This window comes from Labeo rohita, chromosome 4, assembly GCF_022985175.1.
Source record: "Labeo rohita strain BAU-BD-2019 chromosome 4, IGBB_LRoh.1.0, whole genome shotgun sequence".
In the NCBI taxonomy this organism is placed as follows: domain Eukaryota; kingdom Metazoa; phylum Chordata; class Actinopteri; order Cypriniformes; family Cyprinidae; genus Labeo; species Labeo rohita.
The window spans coordinates 23,181,152-23,194,793 of record NC_066872.1 but is presented as its reverse complement, the minus strand read 5'-3'; the positions used below and the strand labels follow the sequence as shown (position 1 = coordinate 23,194,793).

The following is a 13,642-nucleotide window of genomic DNA, read 5'->3' as shown; positions in this document are numbered from 1 at the left end:
AAACCGTATCCATGCTGACTGGCCCAGATCGGCATGGAATGGAACAGTTAAGCAAAGATAATGGTTCGGCCTGAAAGTGGAAAAGTGGTTTTGGTTTCCTGGTGGACGGATTAAACACATCTGTTAAAAGCACTTTTTTTTTTTCTTCTGGAGATTGCATGGAAATCTGATTGGAGTAATTTTCTTCTCCAATATACATCAGACATTTTTAGGATTAAAGTCATCTTCATTTGCCTTGGCTTATAGTTCTCTGTATGAATAAAAGCTTCAAAACCATCAGACCCTTCCAATATCTCCATTCATTACTCTTTTAATCATTTGGCTTCATTTGCATAGCTCGTTAAGCTACATATGTCTATTCTTTCAATATTTTTAATCTACAGTGCCGTTCTTCATGGAATTCTCCATCTAATCAGGCAGCCACTTTGTCTCGGAAGGTTTTGTTCTTAGGCCACTCTCTTCTTCTCCTCTCTTCTTTCCTTTCGGATCTGTTTTCCCATTAGACTGCTATAAAGTTTTATAATTGAAAGTAATGAGTGTGTGATGAAATGGTACGTGCAATAGTGTGGCACGTTATTGATTCAGGAGGAAGATGGTGTAATTTGCATCGTCTTCGTGTATGGATTCTTTCATAGTAATGTTCTTGAGGGCAGATCTGGATCAGTGGCGCTACTGTTAAAGATCTACTGGATTGGGCAAGCTATTAGTGTAGTGCTGGTCGAAGGAATAAAGAGTGAAGAGAGAAGATCTGAGCTGTTAGCTGAAGATGGACACCAAGCAGTTTTATTGAGTTTTACTTTAACCTAGTAAAACGTTCTTCATTGCACCAAAGATGGAGCAACCTAGCAACCCTAGGACTTTGATATCATGTGAACCTTAGTGTTTTTCAAATTTAGTGTGTTGGGAGACGCACAGAATGATTCGTTCAAACTGCACTATTGTTTTAATGGTTGTTCTGCTATTTAGCATAAGCAGTTAGCCCATCCAAGAAGACACATGCTAGCAGATTTTCTCCACAACAACATTCTGGTTCATAGAGGATAAAATTCCATCAGCATTCCTGGTGGATGTTGTGCATATACTCACCCTGGAGGCACCATGGATCATATAGATTCCAAATAGCCTATGACTTTTACGTCATGCACATTAGGTCCACTATCCCTATAACCGCTGACTCCTGCTTTCAGTCCATCTTCTGGAAGGTCTTTGTGGGCCGTTTATTGACTAAGTGCCATGGGCCTCCACGGCTGAATTGAACAGTTAGTGGTGTGTGACCTACAATTGAGGCCTTAATGAGTATCGGGTTTGTTCGGATTTCTCGCTTTGAAGAACTGAGCCCAGTGCTGATTTTAATGCAGGTCTGATTAACTTTCCTCATTTGCTCTAACGAGTTGTTAAGTGACTGCTTTGGGATGCCTGAGATGTCTAGTGGCAGGTATTTTTCCTCTTTTCCTCTTGGTTGAGTTCCCTTTGAGACTTTCCTGCCCTGTCGACAAGTAAAGGATACCAACGGTTTGACAGTGTGTTAAATAATATCCAACTTTCAATTCACACTGTAAAAAACTAGTTAGGGGAACTTAAAAAAGTAAGGCAACTTAAAGCAGTAAGACTTTTGAATTCTCTCAACAATAGTTTTTTAGTTTTTCTCAGTAAAGATACTTTGTTTAGCCAACTTACATTTGTTTGTTCATGCAATGCTGATTGTCTTATTTTGCTAATAGAAAAGGTTTGTCACAGCAACTGAAACAACAATTGCTGTCATTGAGGTAATTAATTTTATGTGTCAATCATTTATTTTTTTCATGTATCAAATTTTTATTTACAAATGACAAACAGTGAAACCTTAATCAAATCAAATCAAATCACCTTTATTTATATACCGCCTTTAACAATACAGAATTGTGACAAGGCGGCTGTACAGTATTAAATAGGAAATAGTACATTAACAATGCCAAGGGCAACAGTAAACACTCAATTTTCAGGTAACAGTAGTTAATCAAATACAATAAAATAAAATACAATATTGTGTGAAGATAAGGTGAAGATAAAGTGTCCCCAACTAAGCAAGCCAGAGGCGACAGCGGCAAGGAACCAAAACTCCATCTGTGACAAATGGAGAAAAAAACCTTGGGAGAAACCAGGCTCAGTCGGGGGCCAGTTAATGGATAACTTAGTTTAATACAGACAGCATTGTCTTTGTTTGTAAAACATCTTACAAGACTAAGATATCCAGCAAACAGATATAAGTGGTTCACTGCAAAAAATGTTTTTCTCTTTCTAAGTATTTTTGTCTTGTTTTCTAGTATAAATATCTAAAAAAAAAATCTTAAATCAGGATGCATCTACTTGACAAGTAAAATGACTTAAGATAGTATGTCTTGTTTTCTGAAGAAAAAAAAAATCCAAGTTTTGTTAGCTTTTGCTTAAAACAAGCAAAATTATCTGCCAGTGGGGCAAGAAAAATGATCTTTTTTAGCCTTTGAATTAAGATTATTTTTCTTACCCCATTAGCAGATAATTTTGCTTTTTTTAAGCAAAACCTTACAAAATTTGCACTATTTATTTATTTTTGAAGCTTTTTTTTTTTTTTTATTAATGAAGCTTTAATAACATAAGGTGTGGTCCAACACCAAATAAGGTGTGGGTGCGTTGAAAAACTCCTGTCTCATTTTCTTCTATAACTTCAAAATCGTCCTACATCGCTGTTTTACCTTTTAGGGCATTTGACCTTCTTTGCATATTCACTGGGTCGGTACTTCTGCAGCGATTTAGGATGATTTTGAAGTTGGAGGAGAAAATTACATGGAAGTCTTGAACTGGAAAAAACTGGTTCACACAGACCTAGACAAGACAAGCATTTAAAGTTAAAAAGTAAATAAATTATAATTTTTTTTTTTTTTCTTTTTAGAATATGACATCGTTTCGACCCTTATTCCTCGGCTGGGATCGTTTAGAGCCCTTTGAAGCTGCATTTAAACTGTATTTTGGAAGTTCAAACTCAGGGGCATCATACAAGTCCATTATATAGAGAAAAATTCGAATTTCTTTTTCCTCAAAAAACATAATTTCTTTACGACTGAAGAAAGAAATAGAATAACATCTTGGATGACAAGGGGGTGAGTACATTACTTGTAAATTTTTGTTCTGGAAGTGAACTACTGCTTTAAGGAATTGCATAATCTTGCAGAAATGGGTAATTAACAAATAGAGTTAACAGATAATATAATATCAACTAAATTCATTTTCTTATGTCTTCATCCATAAGCTGAGCTACGTCTCGCTTTGTGAGCTGCACATTCATTTTTTTCATCTCTGAGTGTAAAATGCCAAAAATGATCTGGAAAAATTGCCCTGTCATAAAGTCATTCGTTTTCTCTGACTAATCACAGTTATTGAATATTTTTGGATCTAGTTTAATTACTTGGCTATAAAAAGCTATAAATTGAATTTCTGTGCAGATCCTCACTCTGAGAAATCACTTTTTGTTCATTTACATCTGTGAAACGTGTCATGCTAGACTTGGTGTAGTTTATAACAATTAACGAAATAATTTCTTGGAGTATTCTATGGGAACGTTACTTGGTCACCCGTGAAAATGCATTTGCTCCTTTTCAAAATGATCAATTTATTTATTTTTGGTATCAGTTTACAAGAAATGCAAGCATGGTTTTATTGTCTGGCCATGCTCTCTTAATGCCTCATGAGTTTCCCATTACAGTACATGTAATGGTTCTCCTTATGCTTCTAATAAAAGCAAATGTATTCTTTAATGGTCTAATCTTGCATAATATTTCACACTCAGGGAAGTTCACCTTTTTTTTCTTACGTTCAGTGCTAAGGCTGTTGTGACAGCGAATAGAGTTGGGTTGTTTATTGTTAATTTCATCTCCAGTCCATACTCTCACATCAAGCTATTTCAGACATTGAGGTTTATTGGACTTCAGCCATTCTGCATAACTCACTCCCACTCATAGACACTGAGCAGCGATAAAAATGTCGTAACATTTCTGAAGTCACAACAATTGCTATGGTTACATGTTCAGGGAGCCGTTTATGGCTCTGATGAGCAGTTTTGAGTCCCACAGGACTACTGCAGTTGTGCAGAATATTTTTATGTATGTACATTTGTGTTCTTATGTAGTCTTAACTAAATCCATGGGCCATAATCCACAAAAGAGCCAAAACCTTCCTATGAGAGTATGTTGCAGATCAAAACACTTTGTATTGATTGGTTTTACTGTACCCTCACTGAGGGAAAGTAACTCTTAACAGCATTTTGTCTTTACTTACACTACATACATTTTTTAAAATGCGTTTTATAGTCTCTTATGTTCACCAAGGCTTCATTTATACCAAAAATTCAGTAAAAGTATTATTACAATTAAAAATAACTGTTTTCTATTTTTATTTTTTATGTTGTAACTAGGGGTGTAACTATGTGTTCGTATTGAACCGTTAGGTATGAGTCTTTAGGTTCGGTACGCATTACGTACCGAACGATTCGATTCATTGGACTAATAAAGTGTGTGTCAGTGCAACTGTGCTCAAAAAGGCAGGTTGTGATGGTGAGGTAGTTTTTTTAAGAGTTTTTTTTCGTCTTTTTCTTTTATTCACTTTTAAATAGCTTGTAAATGCCTGTGTGCATTTTACTTTCACTTTTGAATTAGCGGCAATTCTGCATCGATTGATTGAGTTGACAATAACAAAACAGTATGACAAACTCACTTATGTTAAACATAGAATGTTTAATTTATTAACAAAAAATACAATTGCACCATGCTATATGCCTATTATAAAATAACAAATAACTAACACAGTTTAAATATAAAACACTGAAAATCTGCAAAACACGATGGAACCAAATAAATAAGAAATCAATGTTAAAAAAAAGCTTCCAAAATCATCTTGGATAAATGGCAAAAGTCAAAAGGCCTGTATTTTGTTTTGAAGCTAAATCTTTCACCAACCTCTTGTCTTTCTCACCTCATTTGTCAGCTCAACCCACGCTTCTCATGTTATAAATGAAATTTGACTCCTGCCGCTGATCTGAGATGCGACAATTTTTTTGGCAAACTGCATTGTTCAAAGTAAAAAAAAAAGTCATGCTTTGTTTTATTAAATAAAAAAAAACTAGTAAAAAATCTGGAAATTTCTCTGGCATTTTGTTATTTTTGCTGTATCGAAAATGTGCCAAACGTGACACCGTTGTGTCGTATCAACCGAACCATGAATTTTGTGAATCGTTACACCGTTTTAAACTTGTTCTTGTTTGTCAGAATTGATTGGCTGATTTTTGCCTGGCCTATAGGAAAACTTCCAAAAACCGCCCTTAGATTTCTATAAAGGCACATTGGCCATATCTAGAGGTCCAGCATTTGATAGAGACTTGGAATCTTTTGACACTGCCATTAAGAAACCACCTGAAACACCTTAGCAACCTATTAGCAAAGCCTTGGCAACCACCCACAATGCCTTGTGCATTGTAACGGTTTGTTTTCCACAAGTGAGCACCACTCACATTGTCTTCTTTCAATTCATTCAGTATCCACTTTGTCAGTGATCTAAATCAAATGTCTCAGAGTAAATTCGTTGACTGAACACTTAAATTAAAATAAATAATATTTGCTTACCTAATTAAGCCACTGAGGGGATATCTGGCACTGGAAAAGTCTGTGTTGGTGTTTATACGTTTTTCTGGAACATGATGTAATGGAGTTGGTTCGGTCCCTTCCTCCAACTGCCTCTAGGAGCTGCCAGTGAAAGTCGTTCATCTGTTCTCATTGCAGATTGTTCTTCCTCTGCGCCGGCTTTTTCTTCATTATGACTAGATGATGATATCCATAAATCACAGATGGATGTGCACCTTGTCTTTCAGCGCAACTTCAGTAATTACCAACCGAACGATCGTTATTTTACCGTGTTGAAATGGCATGTTTGCCGAGTTGAGTTCCATGTTAATTAACCTTGCCTTCAATTACACATCTGTGGATTCTGTTCGATGCTCATTAACCAACACAGGGAGCAGTAGTGGGCGGTACCGGGTTAAAGTCTTAGGACACCCTAAGGGTCATATTGCATAATTCACCAGATAGTGCTGTGGCAATGACTTCCTGTGGGTGGAAAAGTGTCTTCCAGCCTTTCTTGGGTGATAGTTTAAAAGGCTGGCAAAAGCTCGCCATGTCCTTTAACCTGATGTTGACCGTTTGCATTGGCCTGCAAAAAGAGGGCATATGGTGCTACAGGGAGGTGTAGAGTCAAACGTCAGTAGCGATTCCAGCTCCTTGCAGTTGGATGCTTTAGCATGCCAGGGGGAATCTACCCTTCACCCCTGTATGCAGGAAGATGATACAGGCCAACAGGAAGTGATGGTAGACTCAAAAGAACGTCTTTGTGGATACTTCAAATTGGCAGTTCTGTGTCTATTTATGTTTGCATTCACTGAATCTGCTTTGAAGATAATGTTGGTGAAGAAATAAACTGCTACTCAAGAGATTTGAACTTAGAGCAGTATGGTACCTTCAAAACTCACAAATCGAGAAACCATACCCTCAGTTTTAATTTTCAATCAGTATACAGGGATTTGCTAAAAAAAAAAAAAAAAGAATCACTAAGTACTCAAAGACCATGTCATCAGGTTATCCATCAGTGGCCGGGAAACTTTATTCAGTTTAAAGACCAATATGCACACTGTACCAGGGGGTCATATTACAGAATGTTTGATTTACAGTCATGGAGCCCTAAAACAATTTTTTGAGATGTTAACAGATATATACAACTGTGGCTCTCAGGTGTGGCTTTGAAGTAAACTGAAGGCTCCTGGTTCATTTTTAAAAAGGAGACCAGCTTTTCAATATGTCCGGGCCTGACTTATCACACACAGAGTGAGTCTTGAGTCACTCTTCTGCCTACTTTACTTGGATTACTTTACTTTACTTAAGACTTAAAGGGGTCATCGGATGCCAAACTCACTTTTGCATGTTGTTTGAACATAAATTTGTGTTGGCAGTGTGTGTACACAACCAGCTTATTATGATAAAAATCCACCCAGTGATATTTTTGTAATCTTTATAAGAAATATCTTACTTAATATAATATCTTAATTAATTAATGTTAGTTCATTTTAGAAGGAAATGCGCCTATGTTTGTGCTAATAATTTGTGATGAAGCTTCACCTACAGCAGAAGTAGTATAAGGGTTTTTATGCATCTTTGCAAATCGCCTTTCTTAATGTGCTAGTTAGCAAGTTTCACGGCTAAACTCGGCTAAATGCTAAAGTAAACAGACTGTCTCTTCACCCCACAGAAGATAGGGGCGGGGTGAGCAGAGCTCATTAGCATTTAAAGGAACGTGCAATAGAATGGCTCACTCTGAACAAGGCTGATTTGACAAGATAAAAAGGGTGTTTTTTACACTACCACTGAGAAATTTTAACCGTAGTATGTTACTGGCCCAGTCAAAATTGTCACTGGCCCTGCCACAAAAAAATTTAAGTAGTTGCTGTTATTATTGTTTTTGACTATTTTTATCTTGTATTTTAATAGCATATATGACACCAAAATTTTACGTACCAATTAAATTGTACAATTCTTGATTCTAAATTTGATACCACAGCAAAGCCTACTAGCAAATCTAAAGTTCAAACATTATTTGTCTGTTCAAAAATTATTTCATTATTATTAATATTTTATTACAAATGAAAAGATGCTTTAGGGAAAAACAGCAGACAGACAGACTGAAAGAACGCAAACTCTGCCAGCAGGTGGCGCTTATGGAATAACAGTGATATTACGTTTCTTTGATTACCGCTGTAAACAAAGCAGCCCGGGGCTTATGAACGCTACATTAAATGCATTATACAGAGGCAAATGAAAAGAAAACGCTATGTAAACTTTTTTTAAAGCAGTCAGTTTCCCTCAGAGATACATTCATATAAACCCCCGTTTTAATATTTAAAATAATATTTCCAATATTTTGCGTATTGTGAACCGTGATCTTGCTCTGCCTGCTAAAGTACTTTTTTCTCTTTGTGTTCGTCTTCAGCGTCTCTGGCCTCTGTTAATGGATGTTTAAAGAGTTTGTAATATTTCCACACATAACAATATTTCCGTGATAATGGTAAACTTTTGAGACGACCCACAAATTCGTCAACTGTCCCGAGCGTCTTTCATGCTTGCCCCGGGCCATCGGGCACTCCTTCTTGTCGAGCCCTGATATCAGCTTGTGAAAAATGGACATCCGATGACCCCTTTAAGATGAGAAGTTTTGGCCCCAGGAGTCAAAGTTGAGTTTTGATCATTTGGGGAGAAATTTGTCTTTAATAAAATCTCTCTCATTTCTGTTGTGTTTACTTCCAGTAAACTTTAGCTCCAGCTCTAATTAAACACACCTGAAGCAGCCAATCAAGGTCTTCAGGATTGCTAGTAACAGAGTCCCTTTAAGCCCAGTCTTCAAGGTTAGCAAAAGAAAGTGTAACAGAGATACACTGGCGAGAATTTTTTTTTCAGTGAAGGGTAGATAATAGACTGAATAAACTGCTTTTAGTATGGAAACAGCTTATCACTTAATGAATGAACAATCTGTTAGCTAATCTTCAACATGTTTGCCATTAAACATTCATTTTGGGTTAATCTATTGGAGTTTTCTCCGAAAAAGTGCTGTTTAGTCACCCTCAATTTTGCCTCAGATAGGATTCAGTTTGTTGCAGTTCTAATTGATTTCTGTCGTTAGATTGTGCATACGTTCCTGCCGACTATGCCGAAAATGTTAGATCAGATCTCTTTGCCAAGAATTTCGAAACCAGTTTCTTTACTAGATCCTCTCAGAAGACATCCACTTTATCTGGTATCCAAAACCAGTCAGCACAGTTTTTCTGAAACTAAAAAACATATGTTTAAAAAAAAAACATAAAGTCTTGTCTGATACCAAGATCATTTAACATAACTGCATTAAATAGAAGTTTTCTGTCAGCCTGAATGGTTGACAAAAGAAGCTGTGAAGTAGCAGGAAGCTAGTTAGGAAATGATGATGAAAAAGAACAGGGTTTATTAAATAATCAAGTTCAACAAGTGTTTATATAACAGAAATGAAGCAATGAAAAATTACTGCTTCACTGCATCCTGTGACATTGATATGGAGACAATTTCTTATCTCTAACTCATGGAGACAAATATGTCTTTAAACCACAGCAATTAAAAGAGAAGTCCACTTCTAAAACAAAGATTCACAGAAAATGTACTTGTCAAGATGTTCATGTCTTTCTTTCTTCAGTCGTAAAGAAATTATGTTTTTTGAGGTAAACATTTCAGCATTTTTCTCCATATAATGGACTGATATGGCGCCCCGATTTTGAACTTCCAAAATGCAGTGTCAAACGATCCCAAATGCGGTTGTAAATGATCCCAGCTGAGAAAGAAGGGTCTTATCTAGCGAAACGGTCAGTTATTTTAATAAAAATAATACAATTTATATTATACAATTTTTTAATGTCAAACGCTCATCTTGTCTTATTCTGCCTGGACTGTTTTTTTTCCGGTTCATGATTATTAGGGTATGTCGAAAAACTCTGATCTCATGTTCTCCCTCAACTTCAAAATCATTGTATATCGCTGTTTTAACTTTTTTGTTAAGAGTGTTTGATAATCGTTGCATGTTCACTTTGCAAAGACTATGTCGGTACTTCTGCAGCAATGTAGGATGATTTTGAAATGATGTTTGAAGTTGAGGGAGAAAATACGACTGGAGTTTTTCGACATACCCTAACTGTCTTGAGTCAGAATACGCAGAGCTCAGGGAGAGCGAGACAAGATGAGCGTTTGGGATTAAAAAGTATTTAAATTGTATTTTTTAAATTAAAATAACCAATTGTTTTGCTAGATAAGACCCTTCTTCCTCGGCTGGACTTGTTTACATCCGCATTTGGGATTGTTTGAAGCTGCATCTAAACTGCATTTTGGAAGTTCAAAATTGGGGCACCATAGCAGTACATTACATTAAGAAAAATCCTGAAATGTTTTTTCTCAAAAAACATAATTTCTTCATGACTGAAGAAAGAAAGACATGAACATCTTGGATGACAAGGGGTGAGTACATTGTATGTGAATCTTTATTTTGGAAGTGGACTTCTCTAAGCAGCAATAAAAAAAGCACTGTAAGACTAAGGGGGGAAAGTAATAGAATAAAAAATGTGTGATCAAATGATATGATGAAATGGAATAATTAATTGATACATGAGTATGGAGGGGGAAAAAAAAGAATAAACTACACACAGGTTGCTATTAGGATGTTCACTATGGTATCTGCAAACAGGTATCTGGCAGAAATGAAGTGACAGCAAGTCTAATATAATTAGAAATCAATGCACATATGATGCAAGTTGACCATTATAACATGGAGATTGGTATCTCTCCATAATAAGAACATTCCGGTAGAACTAAGTACACTTTGGTTTCTAGATTGATTGGTTATAATTGACACACTATGTTCTCCATTTGTAAGCAGCTGTTGCAGATGTGTCACATCTCGCCCAAAAGAATTTCTTCTCTTCTGAAGTGGCTGTTTGATACTTTTGGAGGCTGTACTTTTGTTGTGTTCACATGCTTCTCAACCCTAAACAACCCCTGAAAATGCCTGTTACAGCAAGCACAGGCAGTATTTTTTCCCTTCAAGGCTGAGTTTTGTCAGTACCCCATTGGAACTCGGGTCTCAGCCAACTGGAACAAAATATGGAGATGTGTTAGTGGAGTCATGTGGAGCATTATTGACCTTCATGACCCCGGGCATAGTTGGTCTTTACATATTCCTTGCTGCTAGCATGAGTCAGGAAGCATAAGATCAGGATTACATAAAAAAAAAAAAAAAAAGGACAAAACTCAAACTAAAAACATAGCTTGAGATTTATTCCATCATATATATATATTCAATTAAACAATAAATTACAATACAAGTTAATATTTATTATTGTGTAGAAAGCACAATAAACAGGGTAAACATTATTACTGCATTACTGACATGGGTCAGACCTTCAGAGCTCTAACGCTGATAAATCATGAAAAACTTAACCTGAATAAATGCACTGAATTAAAAAGACTATGATTACCTATTGATTATATAATATAAGAAGAGGAGATTGTAAATCCACATTTTTTTTTTAGTAGTCATTGCTCCATTAACTCTGCCTAAAAGTTTCAATCCGTGCTCACAGATGCTTTAAATATAAAATCAATTTAGCAAATTCTGTTCAAAAGTTTGGGGTCAGGTAGATTAGAATAGAAATTACTACTTTTATTTAGCAAAGGCTGACTTTTACATAATTGCAAAGAAAAAAAAAATACAATCAATCAGTCAATAGCTGCTGTTTTATTTTGCATTTCTACCACATAATCCTGGAAAAAAAGTATGTTTTTTTAATGAAAATAGTAAGCAGTACAACTGTTTTTAAAATTCATAATTATTAGAAATGTTACCAAGTTAGCACATTAGAATTATTTCTGAAGGATCACGTGACACTGAAGACTGGAGTAGCTTTGAAAGAACAGGCGTACAATACATTTGAAAAATATATTAAAATTTAAAGTAGTTATGATAAATTGTGATACAGTTGAAGTCAGAAGGAAAAAAAAAAAACTTACACCCTTGGCTCTTAATTCATTGTAATCCTTCTGGAGCAACTGAAAGAAACACAATGCATTAAGAGCCAGGGGTGTAAACTTTTTGAATTTGAACTTTTTGAAGGGGTCATGAACTAATTTTGTCTTCTGGAAAACATCCAAGTATCCTCTGTAGCTTTTGAATGACAGTACTAAATAACAAAAAGGCAAATAAGAAAAAATTTACATGTCTTCATTCTGTTTAAAAGTTTAAATCCCTGGCTCTTAATGCATCATTTTTCCTTCTGGAGCATCAGTGAGCGTTTGAACCTTCTGTAATAGTTGTATATGAGTCCCTCAGTTGTCCTCAGTGTGAAAAGATGGATCTCAAAATCATACAGTCATTGTTGGAAAGGGTTCAAATACACAAAAAATGCTGAAAAACCACAGAATTTGTGGAACCTGAAGGATTTTTCTGAAGAACAACAGGCAGTTTGGCAGTTTAACTGTTCAGGACAAACAAGGGACTCGTAAACAACTATCACAAAAAAAAAAAAAAAAAAAAGAGCTGAAGATTGTTCAGGTAACAACACAGTATTAAGAATCAAGTGTATGTAAACTTTTGAACAGGGTCATTTTTATAAATTCAACTGTTATTTTTTCTTGTGGACTATATGTAAACGTCTGTTATGTGAAATATCTTATTCAGGTCAGTATTAAATAAACAACATGCATTTTGTATGCTCCCTCTTATTTTGGTAAAATAATTAACATTTTGCAGATTCTGCAAGGTGTATGTAAACTTTTGACTTCAACTATTATTTAACAATAGTTTTTTTTATTATATTGTATTTAATTCATTAATGATTGTTGAAAAAAGAATTATGATCCATTTTAAATTAAATTAATTTTAATTTATGTATTACAAGCATTCAGTTGATTAAAGCAGCATTTTAACCTGTCTGTGGCTTGTGTAATTCATAAAGTGGCAATACGTTAGCGGAGACCGTTGGGAAATAAATTTTTGCAGCAGGCTGTACAGTTGGTATGTTGTCAACTCTGGTCTGTATGTTTACAGACATCTGCTCTTTTCCTTTGCAATGCCTTCAGACAGATGGTGGGATGGTGACTTCACAGGGTGGCACTGTGGTCACGGAGTCACACACCTTCTGTTTTTGTGAATTTATGTATGCGTGCATGAATGTGTGTGAAGCTTTTTATTCACACATCAATAATACATACTATTCAGCTCATTTAACAGTGTCAGACTTCATTGAGTCACCCCTGGAAGATGTGAAAATAAATATAAACTAAAGGTATGTGTGTATAAGGGTATCTATTGTAGTAATGTAGAGTGTGTATTGTGAACATCAGTATAATTGTTTTTTTTTTTGTTGTTTTTTTTTTTAAATTATAATTTTACTTACAGCTTAACCAGAATCACACATCAATTCAACAACATCAGTATAATTGTTGAAAAAAAAAAATAGATGCACATAAAAATGCAAATGTAATTGTATTCAGCTGAAAAGAGAAGTTGTGAGAAAGGATTATTAGGGTCATTTGTTTGCAGATGCTGCTTGATTTATTTTTTTGAGTAATTGTTGCATTTTAAAGTTCACATTAACTATGGACATGTTCCACCACTGTATGACTAAATAAATAAATAAGTTAAGAAATAAATTTAATCCTATGAAGCTTACTGTATTATATTTAAATTTTTAATTTTAATTTAAAAGCCTCTAAAGTAACAACATAAATTTCTCCGGAGGAAAAAAAAAAAAATCATCTACATGCTTTCTGTTGTCTGATTGATAGCTTATACCTTTGTTAGGGAGTAGAAGGACTTTTAGTATAGGTAGAAATACGTCCCCCCAGACACATTGACCTGACCATGTTTTGCTTAAGTGTTTTTCTTTAATTGCTAATGTGACCTTTTTACACCACAGACTGAACAAAATTATCGCTTGGTACTGATATTAACAACTGATATTATTGATAGTTGTGTAAATATTAACAGTTGTCTGAACTGAATGATCGTAGTCCTTTACATACAT

The 13,642-nt window shown here is 35.2% G+C and overlaps 1 protein-coding gene across 2 annotated transcripts in view; it reads left to right on the top strand.

The window, feature by feature from the left end:
* The window catches only part of tbc1d22a (TBC1 domain family, member 22a), a 153,815-nt gene that overhangs the window by 53,676 nt on the left and 86,497 nt on the right, over nucleotides 1-13,642 (top strand). The window lies entirely within an intron of this gene.